At 40.6% G+C, this 7,073-nt stretch overlaps 1 pseudogene; it reads right to left on the minus strand.

Annotated features, from left to right (window-relative positions):
- Positions 1-3,722: 3,722 nt before the first annotated feature.
- On the minus strand, positions 3,723-4,733 carry LOC115865004 (protein ARK2N-like; annotated as a pseudogene).
- Between the last annotated feature and the right edge of the window lie 2,340 nt (positions 4,734-7,073).

Here is a 7,073-nt window from a genome sequence, read left to right on the forward strand (position 1 = left end):
TGGTCTATATATTTGAGAACAAAAATGATACCATCAACCAAGTTGCCACTTATATGTGAAGGCAACTGCCAGTTTCAGACTCCGAGTCATATAAAGGATACCACTCTTGAAAGAAAAAGAAAACGACTTAAGGATATGTTACAGGCAACTGAGTCATGAACCAAAATTGAATATCAAGCTTAGAAAAAAGAAAAGGGAGGCTGTGAGTCATAAAACTAATAAAAACGACCTTCATTTTCACTATAATGAGTCTAAGTGTGGATTTATTTTTATTTGTTTTGTGTAGGATTCAGAATTCCAAACATTTTCAATGAAGATTCACGTCTTTCATTAATTCTGGAAAATTCTCAGCTAGCATCTCTTCAAGGGTCGCTTCTTCACCACCACTCCTTTCTCCTGGACACACAGACTACATCTCTCAGCCTCGCTTGCCATTAGGTGCTGGTATATGACTGGGCTCTGGCCAAAGGAACAAAATCTCCTACAGGCAATCCTCTCTCCTCTGCCTACAGGCTGGAAGCAAAATACGTAAAGACCCTAAAGGACAGCAAAATCACGAGACAAAGAGAGTCTGTGTACTCTTTTGTTTTAAATTTACCATCTTTTTAAAATTATTATTGTACATGAAAGACTTCATTTATTTATTCTGGCCACACCACACAGCATGTGGGATCTTAGTTCCCCAACCAGGGATCAAACCCATGCCCCCCGCATTGGAAGCACAGAGTCTTAACCACTGGACCACCAGGGAAGTCCTCAAAATAAACTTCTATTACTTTAAGCCAACAACTTTTGAGGTATGTTTGTTATAGCAGCAAGCATCATCTTAAATGATAAAACAAGGAACAGAGACAGTAAGGGATCCAATGCAGGGGATGGAGCAATGGGAATGTCCAGCGGAATTGCAAAGAGTGTTCCCAGAATTACAGCTGGGCAGTGGCTGAGAGTGCAAACCTGGTCGAGATTAGAAACAGGCACAGAGGGATCCAGGAGGGATGGTGGGGGATTAGTTTGATTATGTGGAAAATTGACTGGTGGGTATTCTGATGTGCAAACAACAAGAAATTCTAAGGAAGCCCCAGAAAAGTAACATCCGAGGAAACGTACTTTGGGAAATTAGAGGTTGACACAGAAATGCAAACATAATAAACTACTTGGCTCATCAGGGAACAATATTTATTTGCATACAGCCAATACTGCACACACTTGGTAGGAATATAACCAAGAAAAGAGAATTCTGTGATGATACATATGTGAAACAAAGTAAGAATGCTAAATTCTTGGCTTCCATAGTGAGAAGCCACCAGGTAATACTGATAAGATACAAAACCAAAAAGTCAAGAAACAGTAATTTAAGTATCTATGTAAAATAATCAAAGTAAATAGCAAGAGAAAAGAATGTACAGTGGTTACCTCTAGGAAGTAAAAATCTGGGATGGAAAAGGGTAGCTATTTGTCATTATAAATATTATACCACATTTGACTGAAAGTATGTACATATATCACTTTGATAAACATGAATATATATATATTTAAAAAATCTGCTTACATCAGGCATTTCTAACCTTCAGCCTGGCTGTACCACACTTTTTAAATGGCTTATAATCAGGCCAGAGCTAAATTTACCTTGATGGCAGGGAATAGAAATCAATGTGCCCTCACATTGCCTTTCACATAGTCAAATGATTCTTGAGGACTTTTTATTCTTTCCTTAAAAAGAAAATACTGCCAATATAATAAAAAGGGATTATTGGCTAAATGTTGGCTAAAATCATTTAAGATGGGATTTAGAATCTAACAGCATGCATTCTTGTCAGGGAAATAATGCTTCAGTTATAATATAGAGCAACTAGATGGGTCTGTGATGCAACAATGTGATGCTTATTTCAGCCTATATTTTGAGGTGTGAAAAACCTCTTTCTATAATGACCTCTTCAGTGGGCACATTTTAGCTGATGCCAAATCCACATCTATAGTGAAAACCATGAATAATCTACACACACCTCATCCCGCGTGTGAAGAGAGTAGAGGAAGCATGAACAGGAGAGTCAGAAGCATGGCAAGAATATACCCCCTATTTCCAAAAGATGCCCAAACAAAAGTATTCTCTTCCACTGTCAGACTATGGATTTGACTTTGTGGCCAAATTGTCAGCTGAGAAAACATGGCAATGAAGAGCCTATGGCAGAGAAAGGGGAGAATAGAAAAATCAGAATTAGTAGGGCTTTGATGGTATCTTCAGCCAGTCCTGCCCTGACTGAATGCTCCCCTATACCGTTCTTTCCTTCCTCCTTGGCTGTCCATCCTCTTCCCCCTCTTACAGCCTCCTCCCAGCTCCAATCCTCCGGCAAGGGAGCTCTGAGAAGGCTAAAGGTCATTCTGGACTCCTTCCTTCTCCTTCCTTCCTCTACCTATAGAGCTCCTGGAAGAAAATTTTGTGACTCTTACGTGAAGGTGAATACCCTCATTGCTTTCAACAAACAGTTGACCCCAGGCGATGCTTGGCAAATGCTCAATGCTGATTTTGAAACTGCATTGTGCTGGCACCCAAGCTAAGCAAAGTCAGCGGGGAGAGACAGACAGATTTCACCAGCCTTTCATGAGGTGCTGACTGTGCTTTGCATGGGTTACCTCAAGGTCAAGAAGAAAATAGCAGCATTCCATCCCAGCTTGAGCCAGCACACCCTGGGAGAGAGATGTCCTCACCTGCCAGACAGGTGCTTGCCCATCAGATATTTGTCCCCTCTGAAACCTGAGAAGCTGCATTAATCCAGAGACACTGGAGAGCTGGCCTTCTGCTTGGGTTGTTTGTGTTTCTGTTGGCATTGTTGTTGCTGATTTTCTTCTTTTAATCTGTAACAGTGAGTTAGTAAGAGGAGTGTGAGGACACCAGTGTTCCTAGAATCACAGAGGGAGATTCTGTGAAATCTTGGGGGGCGGGGGTAGGAGAAATGATTGGAAGGAAGAGTGGAAATAGCTGATGCTGAGGGAAGAGGACAAGTCCCAGACAGGGAAGAGCCTTCCTATAGGATCTATTCAATTTGCCTGCCCGGGCACCTCTCCCCTCCTTTGGGGGAAGCATGGCAGAATGGAGAAGAGCACAGGCTCTGGAGCCAGGCAGGCTGAGGTGGGGTTTGGGCTCCCTACTTACTAGCTGTGTGACTGTAGCAAGTTATTAAATCTTGGGGCCTCAGGTGCTTCATCTGTAAAATGGAGTAATAGTACCTGTGTGGTTGAAAGGATTTAATGAGCTAATACCTGTAAATGCTTAGAACGCTGCCTGGTAGTGTAATAGTAGGTAATCAAATATTGGCTTTTTTTCCCAAGTCTACGTATTAATTTTATTACACAGAAAAATAAATACAAGATTCAAAAACTGAAATCCATTTCACCTGGTAATTAAAATATCATTCTAAAAGGAAGGCAGTTTCCTAAGATTGAAAGTCACCAAGTAAAATGAAGTCGTCTAATAAAATTCATCATTCTCAGATTCCTACTGAGGGAAAGAAGAAATTCTTTTCTCTGTGATGTTACTTTCCTAAGTGACTTCTTTTAATTTAAAAAAAAGGGGGGGGGAAGGGAGCAATTTTCCATGAGTTTTGATTATACAAATGCCACAAACAGCTTCTGAGGCTGAAGCTATGACAATGAGCTTCCATGTCACAAAGAGGAAGAGAAGTAAGTGGAAGAGAACAGTGCAGAGGAAACACAGTGACACTGCATTACAGTAGGTATTTACGTCTGCTATCCTCATCCAATGTAAGGTCAACAACTTCTGCAGGTGACGCCCACGTCTGCTGGGGAGTCACAGCAGTCCATGACTGTGTTTGCCGGGTGCTAACATACTGCATGCCAGAGCCATGCTTCCATGAAGAGACACTCTGAGGCACACCTCCTTGAGGATGAACCCACCTTGCATGTCGTTGAACTCCCACCATCTCCACTTCACTATGTGAAGAGGCAATATTAATTTCTTCATTGAGTGGTGCATTGCCAGCAGATGTTCTGTCACTTGCTAGGAATCTTGGATCCAAACGACCTGGTATCTCTGCAGTGACCCCTGAAACCTCTTCAGCATCGTCTGATGAGCTCGTGCTTGAGTCACAAGTCAGGTCACTATCACTGGTACTACTGTCCTGCAACAGGTTATATTTCTTTCGTACGGCAGCCTCCCGTTTCTGCCTCAGTAGTCTGATTCTCTCCTTGTGCTTTTGGGTCCGATGACCTTTAACCTTGGCAACTGGGCCATTCTGTTTATCACTGGATTGCCGGGTTTTCTTGGCAGCCATGGTGGATGTTTCACTTTCAGATCAGGACTGGTGAGACTTGCGCCCAACTGTGGCACCGGAAGGATCTCCTTCTACCGCTGTTTCTGCCTGGGAGGGTTCATTCTCCTCTGCAGAAGACAGCGTATCTGAATCGGCCAGGTGACCAGTAGAGGAAGTGGAAAGCATGCAGTGGTTAGAGGAGTCTCCCTCATAAACTCAGCCAGTTGTCGGTTTGTCACCCTCCGTGGATGCTAACTGAGACTCCAAAGAGTCCCTTCTCAGTTCCATCAACAAGCAGGGCATTGAAGAAAGAACTGTAGAATCCACCACACCATCTTTCAGAAACTGAGATTCCAGTTCCACAGATCCATCTTCCTCCTTAGCTGACTCTTGTTCAGATGTTTTTGGTGGGACTTCAGACTCAATGAGTTCTTCAACTTTTCCCACTGCTTCCTCCATCTTCATTTCAGACTTGCAAGTTAAATCATGGAGCAGAGTCTAGGAAACTACGTCAAAGATGCAACGGGAAAGCAACCCCTCCTGAAGCCTTCGCGAATGAAGCTCGTGGTGTTTGAATCCTTGAGTCACTCCAGGAGGGAGTCTGCTCCTTTCTCTCCCCACCTTTTTGCAGATGCCAACAGCTCGGCTCAGGGAGATTTGGCTGTGCTCCTCTCATGCAGTGGTATCAACATCCCATTCAAGTTTCTGGATGAACCTTGCACTCCTCGCAGACAGATCGCCACCTCCAAATATTGGCTTTTTCTAATGGCTTCCTGATACTCTTTAGGGAGCTACTCTTAGGCTCTGTGTCTGGGATGGAGCTGAACTTGCCTCTTCCAGCAGCACATAAATAACCCAGGACTGACCAATTGAAGCACCACCCACTTGAGCATAATAATTACTTCCTAGAATGTGGAGCACCTCTTAAGAAATATTACTCATGGGAACGTAAAATTGTGCAGCAACTCTGTACAGTTTTGACAGTTTCTTTAAACACTGAACATGCCATGACCATAGACTCAGAAATTGCACTCTTGGACATTTTCTCAGAGAAATGAAAACTTATGTTCACATAAAAACCTGTACATGAATGTTTATAGCAGTTTTATTTGTAAATAGTCCCAAACTGGAAACAACCCATAAGTTCTTCAGTGGGTCAATAAACTGTGGTACCTCCATAACGACTACTACTTAGCGATAAAAGGGGACAAACTATTGATATATGCGACAAATCAGATGATTCTCCAGGGAATTATGCTGAGTGAAAAAGCCAATCACAAAACTGTAATATTTATAGAGCATTATTGAAATGACAGAATTATAGAGATGGAAATTAATGATTTCCAGGGGTTAAGGAGGGGGTGGAGGCTGCAAGGAAATGAATGTGACTATAAAAGGGCAACTTGAGGGGTTTCTGAGGTGATAAAAATGCCCTGTATCTTAACTGCATCAGTGGTGATAACCTAGTTGTGATATTGTACTACAGTTTTGCAAGATGTTACCACTGGGGGGAACTGGGTGAAGGGTACACAGGATCTGTCTGTATTATTCCAAACAATTGTATGTGAATCTACAATTATCTCAAAATACAATGTTTAATTAAAAAAAACCTCCCCCAGGTGATTTTAACATGTAGCCAAGTTTGCAAACAACTTTCCTGGGTCTTCAGCTTGCAGATGGCAGATCGTGGGACTTCTCAGCCTCCGTAATCACATAAGCCAATTCCTTAAAATAGATTTCTTATAATGTGTGTATATACATACACATATATAATGTCATATATATATATATATATATATATATATATATATACACACACACACAGACACACATCTTATTGGTATTGGTTCTGCTTCTCTGGATAAGTCTGGCTAATATACTCTACTTACTACCATCTCAACTTTTTGTGCTCTCGATGTCATGTTTTTATCTTACATATATTTCAGTCTCACAAGGAATTATTTTCATTGTCTTATAAGCAAATATTCATTTATATATACTTACATGTATACTCACATATTTTATTGCTATTTATTTCTTCCTTAATTTCCACACTTCCTCGAAAGCATTAAGACAACTTTTAGCTTTTCTTTCAATGCAATCCTGCTAGTGACAAATTCTTCTAGTCTTTGCTCATTTGAAATGTCTATTTTTCCTTCATTTTTGAAGGGTATTTTTCCTGCATACGTAATTCCACGTAGGTCACTGATTTCTTTCAGCACTTTAACATGTTATTTCATTGTCTTTTGACTTGAATTGTTTGTATTGAAAAATCACCTGCTCCTTTGAAGTATACGTATCATTTTTCTCTGTCTCTTTTAAGATTTCATCTATCTTTGGACCTCAACAGTTTCACTGTTTGAGACCCAGGTGTGGATTTCTTTTATTCACAACTCTTTGGATTTGTTGCCCTCATCAAATCTGTGATTTGAGTCTTTAATCAATTTTGGGAACATCTCTGCTAATGTATCTTCAAATACTGCTTCTGCCATATTCTCTCTCTCCTCTCCATCTGGTTATCAAATGACATGTTAACCTCTTCTCCATGTTCCATATGTTTCTTACACCTTTTTTCCCTATTTTCTATCCTTTTGCTTCTGTCAAGGTTTTGGTCTGTATATTTTCTATTGATTTACCTTCCATTTCTGTAGATCTCTTTTTAGATATATCTAATCTGCTTTTAAACTCACTGATGACTTTCTACTGGTTATAGTATTTTTAAATTCTAGGTTCTTTTATAAGTTCCAGTTCTCTGGTGAAATTTTTGATCTTGTTATTTCTTTTTGGAATATATTAATCATGATC

Source organism: Globicephala melas, chromosome 6 (assembly GCF_963455315.2).
Source record: "Globicephala melas chromosome 6, mGloMel1.2, whole genome shotgun sequence".
Classification (NCBI taxonomy): domain Eukaryota; kingdom Metazoa; phylum Chordata; class Mammalia; order Artiodactyla; family Delphinidae; genus Globicephala; species Globicephala melas.